The sequence below is a fragment of the Lytechinus variegatus genome, chromosome 1, assembly GCF_018143015.1.
Source record: "Lytechinus variegatus isolate NC3 chromosome 1, Lvar_3.0, whole genome shotgun sequence".
Taxonomy (NCBI): Eukaryota; Metazoa; Echinodermata; class Echinoidea; order Temnopleuroida; family Toxopneustidae; genus Lytechinus; species Lytechinus variegatus.
The window spans coordinates 84,072,632-84,098,317 of record NC_054740.1 but is presented as its reverse complement, the minus strand read 5'-3'; the positions used below and the strand labels follow the sequence as shown (position 1 = coordinate 84,098,317).

At 35.2% G+C, this 25,686-nt stretch overlaps 1 long non-coding RNA gene across 5 annotated transcripts in view; it reads left to right on the top strand.

Annotated features, from left to right (window-relative positions):
• Positions 1–13,055: 13,055 nt before the first annotated feature.
• The window catches only part of LOC121425727, a 97,694-nt gene continuing 85,063 nt past the window's right edge, over positions 13,056–25,686 (top strand). For 3 of the 5 annotated variants that reach the window (XR_005971532.1, XR_005971534.1, XR_005971533.1), the window contains exon 1: positions 13,100–13,921. This is a non-coding gene — a long non-coding RNA (uncharacterized LOC121425727). Of the gene's footprint in view, positions 13,922–25,686 lie in introns of all 5 variants that reach the window. The other 2 variants (XR_005971540.1, XR_005971529.1) reach the window with 2 other exon arrangements.

Sequence of the window (25,686 nt, the reverse complement as noted above, 5' to 3'; positions counted from 1 at the left end):
TTGTGTTGATAGCAGGTTAGAATTGCATTTTTATCGTTTCTATTATAAAAATTAATAATAGTTTTCAGAGAATCTTAAAAAGACGACCCCCGCAAAAAAGGGGCCAAGATGTATGCAATAAAATCACAATTGTAATGAAATCGCTCTTTGATCATTTTAATTGCTCTTCTTTCCTCAATTTGTTCACCTTTTCTTTCCGGCGATCGTTATATCTTTCGTTTTGTTTATTTTTTTTTTTATAGAACTACATAAAAATATTAATATGTTACCCGTATAATTGCACGCTCTTTGTCTGAGTTGATATTTCAAATTCTCTTTCAAAAAGGAGCCGTACCGCCAGCCAAACTTGTGGAACACTCTTCCGAACTATATAAGGACACAATATGCAGACTCTTGCACCGTTTTTTTTTTATTCTATCCTAGAAAATTTCCTGAAATTATGCAGCACATAAGAGGACAACCGATGACAATAAAAAAATACTTATACATTAAATTAATGTTCTTCCCCCCCACATACTACTAGAAAAAATACTAGTAGAATGAGGGTATTTTATAGGGGAATAACGGAAAACGACCTGTGACTTCATTTTCCCCTTAATTGAATTTGATGGGTTGAATAAAGTCAGACGACCCTGATCTCTATTCTTCTTTCTTCACCTTTGCCCTTTCCCCCTTTTCATTACTTAAAACAAAACCTAGTAAAAAAAAACCCTACTGTATAGTGCCCACTCGCACAGCAAAAACTGTGGTGTTAACCGATGTACATAGAGGACCACACCAGTTATTTTACACCGGTGTTAAATTGGTGGTGTTAGTTTTACACCTATAGGTGTTATTAAAACACCTATGGTTGTTACATTTACACTCTTTGGTGTTATGTTCAATCTCTAGGGTATTATTTTAACACCTAAGGGTGTGGTCCTCTATTAACACAAATTGGTGTCAGTTTTTACAGTGCGGATTAAGGAGGATGGCAGAGGAGGGATTGAAATCTAGCATAGAAGTAATTGCTTATTGGAAGACGTTTATCTTTTCCTCGCTCATTTTTTTTAAGACTGAACAATCGAAAACTCTGAAATTTTCTACCTCATGATATTTCGCCACATGAAAGAATGTCATTAAAAAAATTACGTATATAATTATACAGGTCTTACAAAATTGACTGAAAGTAACTATAAAGGGGTAGGATGGGGGCACCAAACAAGAACACCTGCACGACCCTACCCCCTCCCCATCTATCAAGATCTGCCACTATTTCCTAAAACCGATGTATTCTTTGTAGGTTCATGCAGACCCCATCTCACAAAGCAAATTAACTCATTGGAGATTGTTTTAAGAAATTGGTATACTTATTCTTTACGGATAATTGTAAACATGGTAAAAGTAGGGCCTAAATTATTGACATTCACGTTATCTCTGACACCACTGTAAAGACAGTGAAAACAAAGTGAAAGACTCTTCTAATAATGGTTGTACATAAATATTTTTATCGGGTGCCTGTTGTGAAGTTGCAATGAAAATGACCTACATGTATAATCAATTCTGCAATGAAATTAAGATAAAAAGAATACGAGTATGCAATTTTTTTGTTAATTCAATCATTTGGCTCATTATCTTTGTTATGGATTAAACTTACCATTCCAGAAGTGGGACTTTTCACCCACTCTCTTCAGAGTGTGCAGATTTTTTCCTCTGATGGTGCTGATAATCATTTTAAATCATCCGATTTGAAAGATAAAAAAACAGTTTGCACTCTTGGTTCTGCAATTTTATATGATTTAATCATGTAGCTGGAAAAGCAAGTGGATATAGATGGGACATACTGGCGCAGATGTGTTTTTCATTATTATGCACGATGTTACATTTTTTCTAGTTTCCCATGTTTTATATTTTAGAGCCTTTTATTTTATGCTTAAAAAAAATCAATTTAATTTTCCCACTATTATAATACTTATTCAAAGCATTATCAGCATTCTTTTTTTCAATCAGATATATGGTATCCCAGGTACGTGCCTCTAGTCTTCATCATCCTCCCTACTATTATCTCACACCCACCCCTCCCACTCTTTTTAAAGAACCCGGTGCTCATGTTGTGTATTATTTACACAATTTGACGGATGCTAATCAAGCCATTCCTACGTCAAAGATGTACCATCACTACGTCATATCAGCGAGAAATGTGACGTTTTTGGCTACCCCTGTGTAATATCAACGGAAAAGAACGCTAATCCCGGCGGTAAGCTTCGGCCTATAGCCGAGTATCCGTATACCTGCAACGCTCTTTGCTCTCTGATTTTTTATTTCGCGGAAAGAATCGTTGATAGACCGAATTTCTCGACAATTATGATAATGAATATAAGAATAGAAATGACAAAATCCTTCAATTTTTTTTACATAAGCCACTATAATATGCCACTGATTCAGATGTCTTGAATTAATTTGTTTACAGAAATCGCAGTAATAGGCCTATGCCAATGAATTAGAAAACATGAAATCCTTCAAATATTTTGTTTGCAAAAATTACAATGATATGACACTGATTCAGATGATTGTAAAAAAAAATGAATCCTTCATATAATTTGAATTGACAGGAATCGCAATAGTATGCCAATTATATATGATCATGAAAATAGACAAGATGAAACCCTCAAATTGTTTGTTTACAGAAATAACAATAATATGACACTGATTAAAATACGATTATAAAATATAGAAAAATTGACCCCCTTCAAATATTTTGTAAACAGAAATAGCAATAACAACTGACACTCATTCAGATATGATTATAAAAATAGAAAAGTTGAATTCCGTCATGTATTTTGTTTACAGAAATCGCAATGATATGCCAATTCAGTATGCACTTCAACCCAAGCATTACATGCTTGACAGGTCTCTTATTATTGTATGATTGTTTTCGTATTTGCAAATAGACATATTACAAATATTTCTTGCCATTTTCATATTTGCTGAATTCTTGAAGAAATTCTACAAAAACCTAAAAAAGGAAAAATACTGATTATGTTACCATGAATACGAAAATAAAAGAATAAGATGAAGAATATGAACAAATATAGGACATTGAACAGAGATGGATTGGTTGCGTGAATGCATAATGCACTCATATCTTGTATGTAAAAAAAAAGATACACTGCAAAAACTCCGGTGTTGATTTAACACCAGCCCGGAATCTATTATGTCCACACCAGAGAAGTTTTGAATCAGCTTGGAATCAAACCGATGCTGCATGCATAAATTGTAGTGTATGAACACCTATCTGGTGTTAGAGCAAAACGAAACTGGTGTTGTTTGACACTTCTCTGGTGTGGACATATAGATTCCAGTGTTTGCAGTGTAACCTTGCCCCTATAAAAATACAGTGTTTTAATCTAAAGTGGGCACCCCTGAATTATGTAAAGATGAATTCATCAGAATCGATAAAATAGTTTTCAGCGCGATTCGAATCGAGTTTCGGGCTCGAATCATTGATACGCATCCCATTGATTATAAAAAGTGCTTAAAATGTATTTTTTTTAAAGTTCTGAATTACAGACGAATTTCAGCTCGTGTTGCGCGCTTGCATTTGGGTTTCTTGGATGCTTATTTTGTTCATGAAAACTGACAGTCTGTCTTTAAAATATCCCTTTTGGTCAGTATATAAATAAGATAAGCTCGCGCTTCGCGCTCGCATTTATTATTTAGTTCTATTCAATAGAACTAAATGTCCCGTCTTCAGGACGCAGTTCAAAAATATTTCAGCTCCCGCTTCACGCTGACTTACACTTATGATTTCGCATTAAATACAAGTATGGGCATGTACGATGTTTTCTCTTTCTAGTTATTTTGGTTTATCCACACTCTTTCTTCTTCTTTTTTTTTGCATCAAAACAAAATCATATGTAATAATCTTTTCTGCTTTCTGTAGAGGGGATGATGTTTGCTTAAAAAATAGGGGGAGTTGTTCTTCAGCCCAGGCTTGAGAACCACATCTGACTATTCCATTGGTTGCAAGAAACCTTTGGCCGAAATTGGAATTGGGAAAGATGTGGGGCAGCTTCATGACCTGTGGACCAGCATGTGGGTGGGGGAGGTGGTATCTCGAAAGTTTTGGAAATAGCGACACTATCATGACTATGCCCTATTTACCCCTTCAGGTCGGTCATTTTCCATATTTTGTATCAGCTTTAGTCCCATCCATAATTGTTTATGTCACTATTTTGGGTGATAAAAATCGCGGACACACAACCCGCAAATTGTAATTCCTGGAAAATGTATAGGTTGATCTCAATTGGGGCAGGTCGAAATAACGTTATACATTTAAAATTGGACAAATGCCAAGTTTGATTTGAGAAGAGAATGGTTTGTTTCCGATGAGGTTGATTTTTAATTCATAACACTGGACTCAATGGAAGGTATCGGATAGCTGAAAACAGCACGCCATGAAGGCAATTATATTTCCGAAATTCACCCACTGCTCTGAATGGCAGAACAATGGATATTGAAACTACCATTATGATTCTTGGATGGAACCATCATCAACGAAATGTATTATGGGTAGAATTGGTGTTTTTACCCATTGACACGATAGAGGGTGTTTATAACTATGACCGTTTTCTTTACATATCCAGCAAGGCTGGGACCCGTATAATATTTATGTATGTATGTATGTATGTATGTATGTATGTATTCATTCATTCATTTGTTTATGGATTTATTCATTTTTTTTATCCATTCATTTATTTATTTGTTTATTCATCTATGTATTCATTTATTCATTTGTTTATTTATCTATGCATTTATTTATTTATGAGATTTCCCAGAACAATTTCTGTACTGTTTTTTTTTAGTCAGAATTAACAATAGAAAATAAAAAGTTAATTCCATCATAAGGGTTGAACATGAAGCTGTTAACCACGAACTGTTCAAAACAAATTATTTGTAATGAGAAAGGGAAACTTGTCTTTGAAAAATGTGATTTAAAAGAGACCATCTACTTTCATGATATGAAACCAAAGATAACTGGTCTGTATTCTTAGACTGTGTAATTATTTCCTCGTATAAAGGTTCCCCGCGGGGAGGGCAGACACCCTTGACAAATGAGAAGGATATTTCCCTTTGAGTTTCGCTAGGACCTTTAAGAATTAATTCTTTCCAGTCTTGAAGTGATAATTAGTTTTAATCAATGGTAAGTTTGTCAAACACGCCTTCATGCTGGGGGTGACCAGGGGCGGATCCAGCTTTCGCCAATAGGGGGGGGGCCGAAAAATATTAAGATCAACATTTTTTTGATTGGCCGCTACAATCTAGCTTTTTTTGTTGGTTTTTAGGGGTAATCCTAACTAAGACCGAAGTTTTAAGTATATGTTAGTATTTATTGCTAAAACACTATAAGGTATCTCATGTGGTCTTAATATATAATGCGAGCGCGAAGCGCGAGCTAAAAATCTTTGATATTTTATGTCCTTAGAACTGAAGATTCAGAGCAGTTTTTATAATCATGAACAAAGATAAGTATCCGACTAGACAATGCGAGCGCGAAGCGCGAGCCGCAATGTTATCATTATAGTAACGTCAAAAGTGACTCAATTAGGACTGTTTTTAGTGATTAATGAAGAGGATACAAGTATCACCAATTAAATAATGAGAGTGCGAAGCGCGAGTTCAAAATTTCTTATATTCCGACCTGAAAAAAATGAACAGTCTAAGCGCGTTTTTATTTAAATAAACAAGCTGTGTGTCTCAAACAATTAAATGCGAGCACGAAGCATGAGCTTAATTTTTTGATATACTGACATGATAAAGGAGCATTTTGACAAATTCCGGTAAGAATTTCCAAAGAGCATAGGTTTCTCACAAATCAAACAATGCGAGCGCGCAGCGCGAGCTGAACATTTTGATACACATTAACAATTTGTGTAAATCAAACAAAATAATGAAAGCTTGATGTGCGAGCTAAAAAAAATTGTGTGCAAATTGATATCAGAACTGGATATATTGTATATATATTGGTTATATATTAGTGTCATTTAACCCTCTTGAATGGGATTCATTACACAGGCAATGCGAGCGCGAAGCGCGAGCGAAAATTTTTATATAAAGTCTATTTTCCAATTCTTCCCCTCACCTTTTTTTTTGGTATCCTTTCGGGTCGGGCCGGTCGTTACGAGGCTGTAAATTACCCATCATGGGTAAAATACCTCTTTCTTACCTTTCTTTCTGTTTTTCGTAGTTTCTATCAAGGTAAAGAGTACACTTTTTTCTGCAGGTTGTCAAAAAATAGGGGGGCCGGGGCCGGCTCGGCCCCCTCCTGGATCCGCGACTGGTGACCAAGCACAGAGAATGAAATACTTCCATTTATCTGACGCGTTTAGATTGTTGGTTAAAAGTTATGCCCCCCCTTCTTATACCAATGGACGACATCTTGATTCTTTCTGACAAAGACTACACTCACAGAATAAAAATATTAGGTTGGTTAACATATGAACCTACCAACGGTTAGTTAAAAGAAATTTGAATGTCAAACAAATTGATTTTTTTACCAACAGTTTGGTATAGGTTGAGATGTTAAGAAACATTTCTGATCGTGTAAAAACTGACATGTCTCCTTCATGGTTCCTGTTGCACGGCTGCGCAGAGAAATTTTCGGAAAGGTTAAAAGATGGTGAAAAATGTAGAATGATGATTTTAATAATCATAAGAAAGAGGGGAGCGAAGCGAACAAAGTAATTGGGCATCGATATTAGGGTACATTTTTTATTGTTGAAATCTTAACCAATTTGGTACATGTTTAAAAAATGAAGAACTGAAACTGACCAGTTCACTTTATTAGCACTTTTCAGCAACGATTATGGTGCCATGTAGGCCTATACAATTATGTTTGGTTTTTAGTAATCGACCGGGTCAGCTGCCAACTACAGCACCACGGTTTATATTTATATTTCTTTTTAATCCAACATTCTGGAATGTCTGGATGTAAGAATAGTGAAGGTTAAGAAAGTGTCCTTGATCAAAAGCGGAAACTTTAAATCACGCTAGACCGGTTGCATTTGACATCATTTTTTGGAGATCGGCACCTCAACCGTGAACTTGAGAAGAAAAGATAGTTCCCTTGCGTCGAGTAAGGAAAACTCAAGGTCAAACCTAGTCTTACAACTCCTTATATGATTTTTTTATACACGGGGCTCTATCAATCTTGCGATTTCATACGATGGCAAGAGCTCGAGATGATAGAAAAAACACAACTCTGTTAGGAACAGTGGTAGTAGACATGTCAATATTTCTCTGGCAAATCATTGAATATCCTGTACAGGCCTGTCACTATATGTAGGCTTCTTCAACGTCATCCCCATCGCTGTCGTCGCCTTGAGCATCATCATCATCGTCATCATCATCATCATCATCATCTCATCATCACCACCATCCTCATCATCACATTCGTTGTCGTCATCACGACCACCACCTCCACCATCATTATCAGTATTTTTTTTTCTTCTTCTCCTCTATATTTTCTCCTATGAACAATCATGATATTCTGCTTTATCTTAATTTTTTTAGGGTGTCTTGATTTATATAAGCTGGATTCATCCACAATGTAGTTGAGGCGGCAGTCGAAAATCCTGTGGAAATGTAGTTATTGTGAATCGAACAGGGCACGTGTCTCGTTTGTGAAGGCAAGTCAGAGTAGTAGGTCCATGGTGAAGGTGAATGAGATTTTATGTTTTTAAACTTCGGGGAGGGGAGAAAAAAGGCGGGATCGTTTTCTATATACAAATGCGTTGAATGATGAATCTGTGTATTTGTTTTGCCATGTTTAAGTTTTGACTGAAGATTATCTTAGGATCTTAGCAATGAGTCTCTAAGCATCTATCTGTCATTGCCAGCGCTGGTAATGTAGGTTAAACGGTGAACCCGTCGAATCATAATTGTTACCTCTGAGTAGCGAGTACCTTTGAATATCGTGTAAAAGTAACAACATAAACATGTTCTTCATATTTGTTAAACGTGTAACCGAAAATGAACCGTTTAAATGAATGAAATTATGTGTTCTGAATATATGGTATATCATATAATGTAGGCCTACATTGATTTCGTTCTATCTACATGTAGGTTAAAACGCAGTGTCACTGAGGGAAACAAAGTGGAGTGGCAGAGTTGAGAACACAATGGATTAAAAAAAAAAATCGAAATTTCTCGAGAGTTGGTCATGGATTTCACATGCGTGCATATACAACGTTTTAGATACATATTTCTGCATTTATTGAAAAAAAAATCAGGGAGGTAACAACCTGTCTCTGTCTGACCCCTTACAAGCCTCACTAGATTCTTTCAATTTTCACTTTTATCAAAACCATGAGGACAGGGTATCGATTTAATCATGACCCCCCCCCCAAAAAAAAATATATATATAAAATATGCTGAATAAAACATTATCGTATATGTTAGGATGAGTTGCATATCAAATATGTCAAACAGAGTTCATACATTCTTATAATGGTGTCCATGTTCAGATATTACACAATATATTCAAAATATTTTTATAATGCGGAGACCTGCCAGCAGTGGCGTACAGATGGGGGGGGGGGGGGCTTGGGGCGCTTCCCAAAAAATTAACGACCACAGAAAAAAAAATAGAAAAGGGGGCAGAGAGAGAGAGAAGGATGAAATTTGTTATTTTTTCTGGATATCATGTCAAAATCTATCATAAAATTTGATATTTGTACTAAAAATATGCACTCATTTAGATAAATGAATGCTTACATTTATTTTTCAATCAGTGAAAAATTTTAAATGCATTTTCATTGCTATATTTTTGTTCGTTTGAAATGATTGATAATAGAAATAGAATTAGAGTGAATTGTCTCTACACGTTCAAAATGTACGAGTTGGCGTTCAAAAGCAGCATTAGAACTCGCTTGCTTAATCTAGGTATTTTCGTGATAATCTTCAATATATTGTGATACCTTTTGTACCGCTGAATGAAAGATAATATTATGCAGTAAAACATGGACACCTTATGTGGAGATTTCTTGTCCTTCCTTCCGATGTACATTCCTGGGGTACATTCAGGGTGGCCTTTTGGGTGACAGAACATTCGTTCCGGTGTTAATATCTCAAAAGCCATATGGTTAGAGTTAGGGTTGTAATATAATTTTTGGTTCAGAATAATATGAAAATAAGGATTATGGTTTATTTAGTGATGGGGGATACATTTGGCTCAACGACCACAATTTCCATCGAAGCAATTGCCTCCGGAGCAAATGTCATGGAACCGCCTTTTGATTGGGGGGGGGGGGAGGGGGGTTGCGGCGTCATATTTGTTTCTTAGTTTTGACTAACAATGGGAATAAAAACTGACACAAATCAGACTTCTCATCTTGTACAGTATTCCTGTTTCTCTTCTCCTCTCTCTATTTCCCCTTTTCTCTCATTTTCACTATTTTCAGAAGGGTGTTCGCCCCCACCCCTCAGCCGCCACACCGTGTGTAATGTAAAAAATGTATTAAAAAAATGCTCTTTTGGGGGGACAAACCACACAGTGTCATCACTTTAGCAATTGAAGTAACAATAAGCAAATTAATATTCATGTACATTAGATGCAGATATTAATGATTTGATAGCTTAATGGAGTAATAAAAGAGGCAACAGTAAAGGAAAAATATAGATCAAATATTGAAAGAATAATAATTAAAAAAAAGGGAGAGAGGCACAGAAAAACGATTTTGGAAAGATAAATAAACAACTCATTTGATGGGTAATACGAATTTACATATTTATTTACAAATAAATATAAAAAAATGAATAAAAGAAAACAATGAATTATTGATTAGTGTATAAATTAATATATTGAAATACGAGTAAATGAACAAATTTTCTTTGTGAGATCTGGAATAAGGTGAAACCAGAGGCGGATCTAGAATTTTAGAATTAGGGACACTGTAATTTTTGTGGACACGCAACAACAAAGAGAGAAAAGGCGTTTACTTGAAAAAATGACACGTTTTCATCTTTATTTTTTAAAGGTGTCACACAAGCGTGACAAGAGAGGGGGGGGGGGTGGGGGCAATGCCACATTGTGTCGTGTAGGATGTTACAGGTGCCTAAAGTGTCCCTCCTCCCCCAGGCCCTTGTCTGAGTTAAATATGAAGTACTGTCGACGTTGTATCCATATAATATTGAAGTTTATAAACAAAGGTGAGGTTTTTTGAAAGAATGAATGTAATCGGGATGAAATTCTGGGCTACAAAACGAGTTAGTAACCCAATCTCTCTTTTATTTTGTTTTATACAAACTGTCGCCATAGAACCACATAAAAGAATAAATATTTCTGGCCCTCTTCCAAGAGATGTTAGAGCCAGAAAGAGAAATAATTTGAATCGGATCTCTATTAAAAATGTCCATAAAATATTTTATTAGATCATAAATCATAAAATTCTTTTGTACCTTAACTATCCCTTTGACCATAATTATGAAAGACCAGGGATAAAAGAACAAGTCGTGCGTTAACGGTCTTTTCCTCCAACAGAATTGTTAGGGAATGTGGAGTGTGTGTGTGTGCAAGTGCGTGTGTGTGGGTGTATCAGGGGGAGTAGGGAGTTACTGTCTACGAATCGCAACCTTTTTTGTGGTAAAGTGCCAATTTGTCTATTGCCAACTCGTCCACTCATCACCTGGTCTACCTTCATTAAGTTTAGTATCTTTCCGTCCATCAACATTTTGTCTAACCATGGAGCTACTAGAGTAGGTCCATGGTCTAACAACCATTTTGTACAGTATCCGTTTGGTCAAATCATCACTTCGTCTAATCACCACTTCGTCTATGACCATTTCGTCTCATAACCAGTTGGTCTAATACCCATTTTATTTTCATTCATTTCGCCCAATGATCACGTATTAGACCAAATGGTGTATGTACTAAGTGGCTATTGGACCAACTGGTTATTAGACGAAATGGCAATTAGACCATGTGGATAGTGGACGAACTGATGGTATACCAAGTGATAGTAGAAGATGTGGTAATTAGACGATTTGGCATTAGACCACTAAAAATTGAAAATAAACTCCTTTTTGTTACGGGACTTGGTAGAACACCCCCTCTATCACGTCCCTGTACCAACTGAGTTATCACGCTTCTTCTTTGACCCCTCATCTTAAAGGTCAAGTACATCCCAACAGCATGTTGATTTGAATAAATTGAGCATAATTCAAACTATAAGAAAGGCTTGCCTACATAAAATATAAAACAAATCCTCATCTCACATCCACTCAAAAATACACATTGTGATCCGCACATCACACACCGAAAGTGTTCATTTTAATCATAAATATGATAAAGAAGTCTTGATTGGGTGACATTAATGGTGATTTTCATATGTTCAAGAGGCTGTGAAATAACGTTTATGTTTTAGGAAGATATATTTGTTTTAATAATTCAGAAATCATTGACCTAGATGAGAACCAGTGGGTGTGTCGCTACCATTGACTTCTTTATCATTCTGTCCGTAGTATGCAAAATATTCTGGAAAATTATGTTATGCGAATCCTGTATTACACCCGATTTCAACGGAAACAGGCTTGAAATTGAAAAAGAAATAAAATGACTCATGCAATGTGTATATAGGAGTAGTTATCGCCGTTCAAGTTGTCATGCACATTACATGTAGATATCTTCAAATCAAACATTTTAACATAATACTGCAGCAGTATGGTAAAAAAATACTTGACTATTCGGTAGAATTCCTGCAGCGGTAAATATACCGAATAGTCAAGTAATATTTTGTGTTTTTTTTAATATGTAAACATTTTAGTTATATGTAATCATATTCAGGCAATATATAGAGTTTTACTAATAGGTTCAAATCTAGAGTTATCACATGTCTTTTGTTTGTTCTCTATCTGAAAGAAATAATAATAAATAATAATAGACAGTTCTTGTATAGCGCATAACACATTATAAATAACGTCTCTATGCGCTTCCAAAGAACTTGGATATTATTACCCTGGCTTTAGCCCCGTAGCCTTTTACAGCGCGGTGGCATTTCAAGGAATAAATTCCTGCCAGGTACCCATTCACCTCACCTGGGTTGAGTGCAGCACAATGTGGATAAATTTCTTGCTGAAGGAAACTACGCCATGGCTGGGATTTGAACCCACGACCCTCTGTTTCAAAGTCCGGAGACTAATCCACTGGGCCACAACGCTCCACGTAAATACCACAATAAACAAATATTAAGGAATTCAAAAATATATAATGACATAGTATAGATGGTGGTAAAACTGGTCTGGAAAGCTCTTTTCAGAGTCATTCATGATGCTCAAAAAGTTGAAATTTACATGTGTGCACTGATGTACAATGAAGATTTTTTTTCATAACGGTGCCCATACAAATGAGAATTTGACCACTATGGCTTGGTATTTGCACATGAACCCTAAAAGGATTCATAACAATGTATTTGTGCAATGAATCAGTCGAATATCTTTTTCAATGCGGCACCATGCTTTGTCCCCTCCCTGCTCAAAATACCAAGATAGAGGTGCGCACCAATTACGCCTAATTGAACTGCACATGCGCATACGACACTTGCTCGCTCTGCACTATGTATTCACCAATGCGCGTAACGGGCAAAGGAACAGGTGCTTCGTATCCAAATGCAGGAATAAGGGAATATTAACGGCAAATACCAAGATTAACATAAAAATAAAGCCTTCTTAATATATAAAGTCTTACACCTTCACCGTTAGTAAGAAATGCGTACATCGTCAGTACACAGGGAAACATACAGTTCAAACAGATTTTCATTAAGAAAGTTGTATATTCGTTAAAAAAATATCCGAAAAAAATCTCTACACCCAACCCAAAACACGGTACCATTTTAAGATGAGGTCTGGTAGTGATACAACACGGCAGAGGAAAAGAAGCCCGCGGAAGAAGCCATACATTTTCACTCGTTTGTCAGGTCGAAGCCATCCAAGCCTTATGGTGTCCATCCAACATCTACCATGGTCTAGTCATGTTTTATTATTAGTTTACTTCTATTGAATATTTAATTTTATATCGAGCAATCCTATTATCATCCACATTTTGCAACACACTGACTGTCAATCAATGACATACTTCAACAGTAAGCATTACAAATTGCGAAATAGATTACACGCAGCCACATGCATCCAGTTCGCCTGGATCGGACGAATCACTCACTCTCTGACACGAAAGATGTTACGCTTTTCTGTGAATTGTCCAAATCTATTACAGTGGTATCGAATATTGCTACATAAAAGTAACAAATATTGATTGATGGTAGCATCGAATAATCTAAAAGAGTAAAAACAGAGTAATGAATTGTTAGTTTCAAGTTATTTTATTTCGACGCACGAACACCAATTGTGGCCATATAGTGTGTGATTCGGATGTTTTGCTCTGCGCTCGAGCATGTTCAAAACTGTACTGACCTAGAACATAATACGTATACAGAGCTCAGAGGAAAAACTTTGAAAATTTGATTTTTCGGGAATTTGGGACGGACCAAGTTGCTTGTCTTGGACAAGTGTATTAACATAGGTAGCAGCTTCTATGTGAGTACTTTTGTTTGATTGTGAATGTGTTGGAACTCGACATTGACGAGTCTCGTGATTCGCAAACTCTTCATTTTTTTGGATTGTATTGACTATTGTACGGTAGTAGTACTACGAGTGGTATATGCCTATTTCACGTTGTGAAACACTATTCACGTTGCAAACGTAAACACTTGGAACGGGATGTTATAGACCCTATACCGTGCAGTGCATGAATGAATGATATAACGCCTCTCTGCAGACCACTGGATTGTCCAACAAAAAAGGCAGTATTGTCATTGGAAACGGAGTGTTCCCATGATTTGTGGATTATAAGATTAACTATCTTCTAGTTGAAGCTGTCTCTTGATTTTTGGTAAGTCATTGTTATAGTACTAGGATAACTAAACAATGTCAATGCATAGAAAGTGTTTGTTTACATTCTCCCAGTTCCATCCACTGGCATTAATTAGGATTATGTCAATCATATTTCATTTCTCATTGTGCAAGTTGTTCAGCCATAGCCCAGTGGAACTGTTTCACAGTTTAAGATTTTGGAAATGGCAACAGGAATCAATTTGTTATTGATATGGGTTTTCCAATTCCAGAACCTAAGGTAGACTAATGTCATGAATGTTAACACAGTAACAAGTGATGCTCATGAGTCTGTCAATAGGTATAAGAGGCTAAGTTACACTTGCTTAACCATGTCATTTAACATATAAATGTGATTGTTGAAGTTCAAGTTTATCTTCCAATTCTACAAAACATGTCATCAATGACTTATCAAATAATAATAATTAGGCTAAATGCAGAAATGAAGTGATCTATGAAAAAAAGAACAGCTGGTAACATGAATCACATGTAAGACAGCATCATAGACAATGTACTTTTGGGGGGTTTTTCATTACATTTTTGGAATGGTGGAGTGACTGGTTATCAATTGAAATTTAAGCACTTCATCATTCGCAACTGTTGAAATGTTTTTTTTTTTAAACAAACAGGAATCAAACACAAATGAAATGTCAAGCTATAAGACCATAAGTAGTGTGGAAATGACATCCTGAAGATAAGCCAAGAAACTTTTTTTTGTAATAATCAATATCCATTTACACATGAATAATGAATAAGAGCATCAATTCTGTATCAAACCCTCTTTTTTGCATTAAGCGAAATTCAGCATTTGCATATTATATTCCCATGATACATTGCATCACTTGGCATGACTTGTTTTAACCATGAGAAGTGTCTGTCCTACATTTTAAATCTTAATTTGGAAGGACATCATTCATTTAAATGAAAGTTACTTCCAAGGAAGGCTTCATGTATCCCAAGCTAATTATGAAAAGTGAATGTACATGTACTTCTCTGAACAAAACGATTTCTGCCATGTAGATAGGCCTACACGTAAACTGGCTCAACATGCAGAGTTGTCTATATTGGTTTATGCATGCCCATCCCAGTGTCCTAAGAGTTGTCATTCATTGTTAAACTCGGCCAAGGTTGGTTGCTTCACAATGTGGAATCATTTCCTGTCACATAATTATCAAGAGTTGAATCATTCTGGATGAACTGTATTTTTAACCTCCATCCATACTTTTGATATATCTAAAAGCTGGGTAAGAATAACATTGTCAGTCAGCCTTTAGAAATAATAAGCATAATCTAATTTTGTTTCAACCATTAAATCATCAAATCAATTCTTTACTGAATACAGAGAAATAGGACTTGAAGAATAAAAAGTGTCAAAACCTGTTTGAGAACAAATATTCAAAAACTCCTCTCTCAAGCTACATGTACATCATCTTGCTTGAGTAATGTCTTTTGTTTGAGAGGTTTGAGAGAGGAGTTTTTGAATATTTGTTCTCAAACAGGTTTTGACACTTTTTATTCTTCAAGTCCTATTTCTCTGTATTCAGTAAAGGATTGATTTGATGATTTAATGGTTGAAACAAAATTAGATTATAGGTCTCTAGAGCTCTATGTGGAAAATAAGTACCGGTATATATTTTCACTTTTAATGAAAATTGGTGAAACACCAGGGGGCCGTTTCCTAAAGCTGCTCGTAAGTTAAGAGCGTCTTTAAGAACTACTAGTGAACCCTTACGCGATAAACCATCCCCAATGAACATACCATTTACCATAAAAAAGGATCACTAGTCGTTCTTAACTTACGAATAGCTTTATGAAACACCCATTAGGCATTATTCTCCTGAAAGGAAATAGATAACATGAAGTTGATAAATAATAAAGCATGACATTGTGATCATGAAATTTTGAATATGGATGGATGTGGTGATTTTTTTACCTGATTGCTAAGAAAGCATGAATGCTTGTAAGCAAGCAACCAGAGGACCGACGGCTTAAAGTCCCCTCCGAAGGACCTGGTACTGAGGATTAATGCCTTACCAAAGGGCACTAGCGCACCTAGTGGGAATCGAACCCGGGTCACCAGAATACGAATCCCCCGCTCTACTGACTGAGCTATCGCTCAGTTCAGGTTTCATACCTCAGCTAATAGGCTTTGTGACATGAATTTTAGATTTCAAGCAATCAATCACTTTATTTGTAATTGTACACAATACACATGGTGTATTAAAGACAATTGTTGTTGGTACAATTTTTTGTATTTTTATTGTGTTTTAGAACCACATCACAGTTTTATTGAAACTTGAAAAAGGGTAAAATTTAATGTGATAGGCCCTACATTCTACATATACATAAACATGTAGGATAGTTCAAGGTTTGGGGAAAAATACAGAGTACTTTTAATTTGTCTTGATTTGTGTTATTGAAGAATTTGAAGTTACAAAATATTGGAAGCCGTTTCTATTTTGTTCATTCTTGTACTCTAAGCATGAAGCAGGGAATGGGCCTTGATCTACATGTATCTAATTCTCCTGACATTCTTTTTAATATCAAAAGGAAAACATGATTAGCATGATCACGTTGATGTAAATAAATGAATCATCAGAAATCAAATGATTTAATGTAGCCTACTTAAATTAGGCCTATACTGTAGATCAAAGCAATTATCTCCTCAAGAAATAGTTTGGGTTCATTTTCATGGTTCTTAAAAAAAAATCTTCTTTTATCACATATTGATATTAGGGTAATGGATTCAGAATAATTGATGAGATAGGAAGTCAATGTACAGTAGGAAGTGCAACCACTTGCTTTTAAGGTCCTTGAACTTTGAAAAGTGAAATTCTTTCAACTTCAGTGCTGACACATGCTCTCATTTTTCAGCTGGTGGACGTTTCCCCCCATTGTCTAGTAGTAAGATAGTCCCACCAGAAAGGATGTAAGAGTGTTTTTTTCTCTGTAAAATGTATTCAATATGGATAAGATTATTGACCTCTCTTTCTCTCTGTCTCTTTATCATTTTCAGATTTTGTCTTTATAAAACCATGCAGTATTCACCTTCAACTTCAATAATTATGTTTATACAGAATTTAGTTTGTTGCCTGTATCTTTAAGCTCTGTTTATTTGTATCAAGATCATTATTTTCTCTATCATGAACAATTTTGATTGATCTTGTCTCTGATCTGTTTGTATTATTGTTTTTTGAAATGCCAAATAAAATAATAATAATAATAATAGATGTACTGTACATAAAGAATAGACCTATCTAGCCAAGAATATCATCCTTATAGGTATAAATATGTTGATAAATGTACACCATTTAGGGGAAATAAGATAATAGTCACTAGTCATGTCATAATATTTCTCATATTTGTGGAAGGGGGAAGAACTGGATGAAGTGAAAATTTGAGCTTTTGCTGATTGACAAAGAGCCATAAATGGATATTGTTTGGTTTGTGAAGTAATGAAGCAAACTATTGATATTTTGGTGTGGAGAGAGGGGCCATCTAAACATTTCGAAATTTAATGATGTAGAAAGAAAGGGAGGAAAGCTGATTTTTCAGAATTTCTTTTGTGATTGTCAAACATTACATTACAAAAGATTTGATTCTCTTTTTAATTTGAAATACGGCAATTGTGTAATTCATCATTCTAGAGTTGCTTTCTTGGTATGTACCTGTATGTGATATAATTTAAGAGGGATGAATGGTGATTAAACATGGGTCTAAGTTTGACCAACATGTTGAATAACATTTGCACACAGATGGTGTACACTGTAGACTGAAGATAAATTGAGTTGGAAAAGAAAGTTGTCCCCACCATTTCTAGTTTAACACTGCAATGTGCTATACCAGGGAGATATGGTAAGCATATAGCTTTAAAAAAAACACTTCTCCACAGTAAAAAAGAAGTTATTTGAGTAATGCCTTTGTTCCCCTTCCCAGAGCCTCTTGGGTAAAGCTTGCTAAATCATGGTGGCTATCCACATTTTGGCAAAGCAGGCCCTCCTCTTGGAGGTTTCTTGGAATTTGGCAGGCGATTGTCTGACCACTGTATTGTATGCTGAAAAGGAACTATTTTTACACAGTTGGTTCCTCTGTTGGCTCATTTTGCAGACCTTATTGAAAAAAGAGCCCCAATTCTTTTTTAGTGTTAATAAAGGGAGAAAAAATTGTGAAAAATATTGCTGAAGGTTTGATAATTTTTTTTTTTTTTTTTTTTTTCCTGATCACTCCAATCTTCTGTATATATTTTTGTTTATCTTTGATTTTTATGTAACTTATGTAGTGAAATTTGATGTAGATAATTTGTATGTTGATGATTTATCAATAAAAACATAAATAATAAAAATACATCAGAGAATAAGAGTTATGAATCGTTAGATAGGCCTATCATGTAACTGACAAAATTCACATTTTTAATGGAACAGTTATGAAATAAATGTCTTTAGCTATAAACAGCATGTGTGTGATAATTTATTGCCAAACAAATAAAATCAATTTAAATTTTTAGAAAAGAAGTTGCATTTAATGTTTTTTTATATCATATGAAATACTGTATGAGATGCTGCTTGTTTGTGAAACCCATTTTTTATGAAACCCATTTTCTATGAAGACTGCCAAACTGCCCTCCCAATAGGCCACATGACCAAGGTCAAAGGCCAATATGAGTCAATGAACTCTAACCACGCTAGGGGTATCAACATTGAAATCCTAATAAGGTAAAGTTTTTTAGATGTCATTAGAACTCTAATCTATGGATCTAGTTTTCTAGTTCTTGAAACTTGGACATCAAGCATCATTGATTGTCTTGAATGAGTTTTAAGTCAACATGATTAAGGTCAAAAGGTCATTTAGGGTCAATGAAATTTGAGCATGTAGGGTATATTTTTAGATATTAGAAGTAATAATAAAACATCTCTGATCATTTTACATTAGTTTCAGGACAGTCACATGATCAAGGTCAGAGGTAATGTAGGGTCAATGAATTATTTCATATCAATGATTTTTTTTTGTGAATAATTAATATTCATCATAGTTTTTTTTTCTCAAAGTCAGCACTGCTATATTGAATCATATTTATATTGCAGGTGAGACCAGCCTGAGATGTTCCACTTGTTTGTCTACAGTGCCCAACTTTGGCAATAGGAAGCAAGTGACACATCAGTCAAATTTGAGTTCTTGTTGTTTACGAAACACCCTTTGTATGTTGCATGTTCAGGCAAAATTTTGGGACGAAATGATCATTCTATATTATTATTAAAGATATTGAAGAAAATATGGTATTAAAATGCATTGACGCCTATGTATAAAACGAACACACATTGCTCACAAATGATGCTTTTGTAACTTGCTTCCTTTTATCCAAAGTAAGGCAGTACAGTCAGGCCTGTCATCTATGATAAGTGATCTTGCTTTCACCCCCCCCCCCTTTCAATAAAATACGAAGGACTGTAATCATGAAAGAAAATTATTAATTACACTGTAACCTTTTTTTGTACATGTATGTCAATTGGAGATGGATGAGAATAGTATATGATGAGGAGGAAGTAGGTGAAGAAGGGCCTGAATCATTGGTGACCATTTACAATGTATTTTGTCGAAGCCGAGTTTGTATACCGTACTGGGTATCATTAACTGTCATAATGATTCATGTTATGGGGATCAGATTGAAAGCAAAGTAAAAATAGATCAGCAATATTTAAAGTCAGGCACCCTTGGAAGATTTTACACGAGTTGCATGGGGGAAAAAGTAGGATTAAGGTTATTGTTCATTGATGACAATAGGTGGTTTCAGACCGCCTCGAAGTTCGTCAGTTCCAGGTTTTCTCTGATCAGGAAATTTACCCAGATCAGAAAATACCAGGTATTTTGGTAATGTGGAAGCAAACTACGCGTAACTTCCCCGAAAAAAAAAATACCCGCTAAATAGTAGGTACTTGGCGAAATTACGAGAACTTTCGCGGGGATTTTTCCAAGGTCGCAGGTATTTTGGCGATGTGAAAGCAATTTACAGGAACTTTTAGCCCAGCATGTCATTGGGCGTGGCAGAGTGGGTGGCTGTTGGGCTAGTGATTTTGAATCTCGTGCCTTGCCTGCTTATCAGACCAAACTGCGCATGCTCGTAACTTCGGGAACTTATCCCGAAGGGTATGTTTTGGGGCGGTGTGAATGCAGGAATAATTAATGCATCAGGGATATTTTTAGCCTAAAAAAGTTCTCGTAATTTAAAGGGGATTCTTGTGATGGAGGCGGTTTGAAACCACCTATTGGTACAGTCGTAGGAGGATCTTTGCAGTTGAAGTGTTTAGGGGAGGGTGAAACGAAGTTCATGGCACAGATATCAGTACCCTCTTGGTTTTGACCTTGGCCTGTGTAGAAAATCATGTGTTGATGTATTCAGGTATGAGTGCACTTGATCTCAAAACTATCCAAGTGTCATCATGCAGTTCTGGGACTGAAGTTATTTAGTTTTAGTAAACATTTGTACCTGTACCCTTGCTTAAAATGAAACCTTTATTTCTGGGGTTTATTCCAAGTAAAAAAGAAAGTAGTTGATCGTCCGGGTTTTTCCAGAGCGGTGATGAGGGAGGTCCTTACTATTTGCTATCTTACTATTTTTTTTAAAAACAAGGAGGCATTTTCTCGGCCCATTTTTTGACATCAGTGATGAGGGAGGTCCTTACTATTTACTATTTTTTTTGCTATTTTTTATTCAAATGGTTGTCAGGCCATGTCAAGCTTGAAATATGTGATCGATGCATGCTCAATATTAATAATAAATGAGTAGAAATGTATATTCATAATATATATACATACAATTTATTGGAAATCTCTGGAAAATGTATTATGCGATAAAAATCTATTGATGTATTTATACTGACGTATACCGGCCGTATTGTAAAAAAAAATGTTCATGTCAAGTAAATGATTTAAACATTATTCTATATATTGTAAAGGTAAAAAATGAATGGGGGTGGGGTCATTTTTATTACCATGGAGCCATGTTTAGTTTTCCAGAGCCAATCTCTTTTTTTAGCTCTGGGCATGGTTTCGCATCACTGTTTTCCAGCTGCTTGTATATTCATTTAGCCTACATGTTGTTACATAATGTTCAAATTTTATTCATTTTTAATTGATATCAAATGTTAAATGATGATTGAATTAATTATAAATTGTTCACATAATGTTTATTATTTCATGTTTGTAACTGTATAGTGGAAGTGTAAGATCTATTTACTAATTTTTTCAATTTTCCATCAAATTGATTAGCTCAAGGAAGAATATAATTTATCAAATTTGAACTGAATTGGCACTTCTTGGAATCCCATTAATGATTTTCAATCTTCATAAAGAATAACCCACTTGAAATTATTGTTTTGAATATTCAATGCACTGCCTGCTGATGTTAGTAAACTCGCCAGAAAATCGGGCAGAAAATTCAATTCATTTCACAAATTCACATGTTGCGCCAGCACAGTCAATATCATTCCAGCACACAAGTCATGCATTTAGAGTCACAACAAGCACAGTCAATTACCGTAACACCTTGGTAACACACATCGAATTACAGGTGCTATCACTCACCAAAAACCCCGCCGTAATACAAATTTACGTCATTAAAATTGATTTTTCTGCGCCATATTTCCAAAGCACGCGACAGATTAGTTCAGATTCAGGAAGCGTGGTCCCCGAAAATGCACTAAAAATGAAGAAATCCGTGATCTTCCCCGAGTTTGCAAACTTTATTTTCTTGCTAATTTATGATGGTATCTTCAAAATTCCAATAGAAAACCAAATCAGATATTTTTTTCTTTCTTGCAGTTACGGCGATATCGGACTTTGCAATTGTTTTTGAAGTTGCGAGAGAGATCCCAAAGCACACGAGAGCAAATCGCTCGCTAATTTTGTGGGGTTTTTTTCGCTATTCAGCAGCCATAAAAATAGTAAACATCAAGAAAATTGATGCTGCAATGAAAAAGGGAACATCAAAAAAAGGAACATCACGATTTTTTTTTTTTTTTTTTTTAGCCAATTTTTGAAAATAGTAAATATCAAAAATTTCCATGCGGCGGCCAAAACAGATGCGCGCGAGGACGATCAACTACTTTCTTTTTTTACTTGGCCTTATACATGAAGGGCCTACTTATATTAATATACATGTAAGTGTTGTGTTGTGATTTTTTTTATGTCAATCAATGAAACATGTACATGTAGCCCTAATATGGCAATTAATGTAGAAGCATTCATTTTGAGGGTATGTATTCAAAACCATCTAGTTTCCCCTTTGAGGCCTACTCTTGTCCTTAGCATTTCAAGAAAAGTCTGTGAGTGTAGACTACATTTCAGGATGGAGCCTTACATGTACCTGCATAAGAGCTAAAGAAATTGAACATTAAAAGTTGCAACAGTGGGATGAAAGTGTTATTTAGCACAGTGTAAACACTTCTCTCTTATAAAATCTACTAAAATACTTTTAACCATTAGACCATGAAGGAAATTATGTTCTGAATAGACCCTGAAGGATATGTTGGTTTCAAAATAAGACATTAAAATGTAGGCCTACAGTATAGGCCTATTTTTTTCTTTAAGATGTTGATGTTTTTACGTTCAGCTTTTTGTGTGAACAGTAGGCCTACATGTATTTGAGGTTGCAAGTTTTGCATTACATATAGGGGAGATTGGGGTTAGTTGGAACGTAGGGGAAGTTGAAACATTGTAATTTTCTTTAATGCCTGTAAAATAAATCTATGCAATACTGCCTTCAATTTATTGCTGTTGTATTATTAATAGCAATATATTGAGGGCAGTATTGCATACATTTATTTTACGGGCGTTAAAGAAAATTACAATGTTTCAACTTACCCCGCTTTCCAACTAACCCCGATCTCCCCTATGTATGATGAATATATAAATAAATGTTTGTCTGACCTGAGACCTCCTTTATTTCTGGTTTATATGAACATTTGCAAAAGTATGTACATGTATGCATGTACATAATATCCATGAAAGAATTAAGTTCAAACAAATGAGAAAAAATCTTGGTGGATCACAAGTTTCTTCACAGCACAGTTAGAAATGCATATAGAAATAGTAAGTTCTCTTTGAGCAAACTGTACAAACTTCAATAAAAAAAACAACATTGAAGGTCAAGTCCAGATCAGAAAAATGTTGATTTGAGTCAATAATATAATAAAGTCATATCATAAAAAAAAAGAAATAGTGAGTGAGTGATGTCATCACTTCCCTCATTTGCATACTGACCGGGATGTGCATATAACTGTTTTGTGATATCAAGCGAAATTTTAAAATGTCATAACTTTCTTATTTTACATCTGATTTTGATGAAATTTTCAGTGTTATGCTTGTTGGATTTTTCTCTTTTTATTCAAATCAACTTTTGTTGGGGTGGACTTGTCCTTTAAAAATATGTACTAGTGTAGGGAACACACTAGCTCTAGTGAAATTTTGCCCTCATAACAAAGTCTCCCCTAAAATTTGCAAAATGGAATGTTTTAGGGCAACCAAACTTTCTACAGTTGCCCCATGATCTGCCGCAAAAAATGTTCAATAACACTATGGAAAATTAATATCTTACATATGTCCAGCAGAATTCTGAAATATATTACGGTTGGATAACAAAAATATCCATTGAATTGAAAGAATTAGCCCCAATCTGGCAAAAGTAGCTCCTTAAATCAAACACATTTCCTACCCTTATTGTACACTTTTGCAAAATGTGTCACTTAAGTGTGCAGAAATACAAGTTACAAATGAAGAAGAATTGGATCCCATGCATTTAAAAAATGGAGAACAAGTAGTTGTTGTTTACATTAATTGTATTAACATACTGTAACTCAATAATTATTCTTTCCTAATTTGTCGTTATTGATCAAAGAAACAAGGGGTAATTAGAAGTGAACTAGTAGCTTGGCTTTAAAATCTGTCCTGCTTGGTTTCCATTCAATGTGAAATATATGAGATGAAAAATAGTAGGGATACTTGAAGAGGAAAAAAAGAAAAAGAAAGTGAAAATGGGAGGAAGGAAAGAAAGGAAGGGCAGAATTTGAAGACAGTTTTCGGCATCACCTGGAGTTACAAAACAAACCGCATGCTATTTCATGAACGTGATTCACCAATTACTCTGAAAATTCTGCTCCTGCTTCTAACCTCTGTCAAGTTTTGCCGTTGAACTCTGTTTCACCCCATCTGGTGTGGGGTTAGTCTCCCTCATCAGACCCTATTTGGGGAGATGTCTGTGGAAGTCTTTGATTATCTTGTGACTGAAAGGGAAGTGACGATGTCTGTTCTGAGAGGAAGGAGGGTTTTTTTGTTCAAGAGGATGGTATAAATGGAATGTCCCAGTTTTTATTTTGAACAGGAAGTGCCTGTTTCAATTCCGAAGGCTTACCTGAAAGGAACAGTTGCTGTCCTATTACAATTCACATTGCAAGACACTGGATCGCAACTGCAGATGCGATGTCCATATGGAATCCAATTGGCAAACAAATTAATGAATCGTGAAAAAATAATTTTCTTTTCTTAGATTTTGGTCCCTATCTTTAACATGTGTGAGGAAATTTATAAATCACATTTGACCCAAATCAACAATGGTTTTATACTAATCGTGAATCGTGAAGCTTTATGTAGGGCCTACACTATGCCAAATTAGCATATTTTGCTCAGGAATATATCACAGTGAAATTATATTATGATGATTTGTTGATTAGGGCCTGCTTAATTTGGTTTTGTCCCTTTGTCGAATTCAAAATGGTATGACATGCCTATGATATAAAATTGTCTATTTTGTGAAGATTTCAAAGTGCTTCTTTGTGTTACTGTTGACAAGGTAATGTTCTGTTGTTGATTGATGGGCTTACACAATTTTTTTTTATGTTGGAAGAAGTATATTGGTGTTTAATTTCAATTCACAATAAACTGAGTATTGTACCATGGCTGTTTCCTATTTCCACTGAAATTTCCTGCCTGTAATTTATACAGAGTCCAATTTTTTTTTTCTGGGTTTTCAAATTGAGGCTGCATTGAGAGACTACAGGCAGGCAAGAGGGGCCAAAAACCTCATGACTTGAACTCCAGTACTATGGAAAATTGATATCAAAATATGATGTATTTGAAAATGATTGTTGAAGAAATGTTTTACCACCTTGTAATAGCCACTCTCAAAACCCCTCTCAGCTCTGAAATATATTTTATCTACAATGTACCGGTACCATAATAAAGGACCCATCTGTTTTATGTAGGTTCATTTTTAACATTTTGGCTTACATAAAAATACATGTACAGGATGTATGTAACAGTAAATTTTGGCATGAGTACAGCTACTTTTCTTGAAAAATATGGAATTGGATAGGCCCAAAGTTGTTCAAACACTTAAGGAATTATTCAAAACAAATTTTCTCTAGTAAAATTGAATCATTGGGTAGATCTTTCTGAATTTTGAATAATTGACAGTTGACCTTTGTTTTCTGGGAATCCTCTTTGGTAATTTTATTTTTCATCCATAATTGGTGACATCTTGATAAAATAAAGACTGATTTTCATTCATTGTGACTAATATTTTGCTTTGTTATAAAAAAAATATTATTGAATTGAATTATTTACATTGGTTGACTAAAACAGTTCTTTCTTTACTTAAGTTCTAGTAGTCTTACGTATTGTAGGTTTAATGCGGAAGCGGCCACAGCCTCCCCAATCGATGATCAGTTGCACACAGTTGAACAGTCGCAGAATGCACACGTATGACTAATAGCGTGC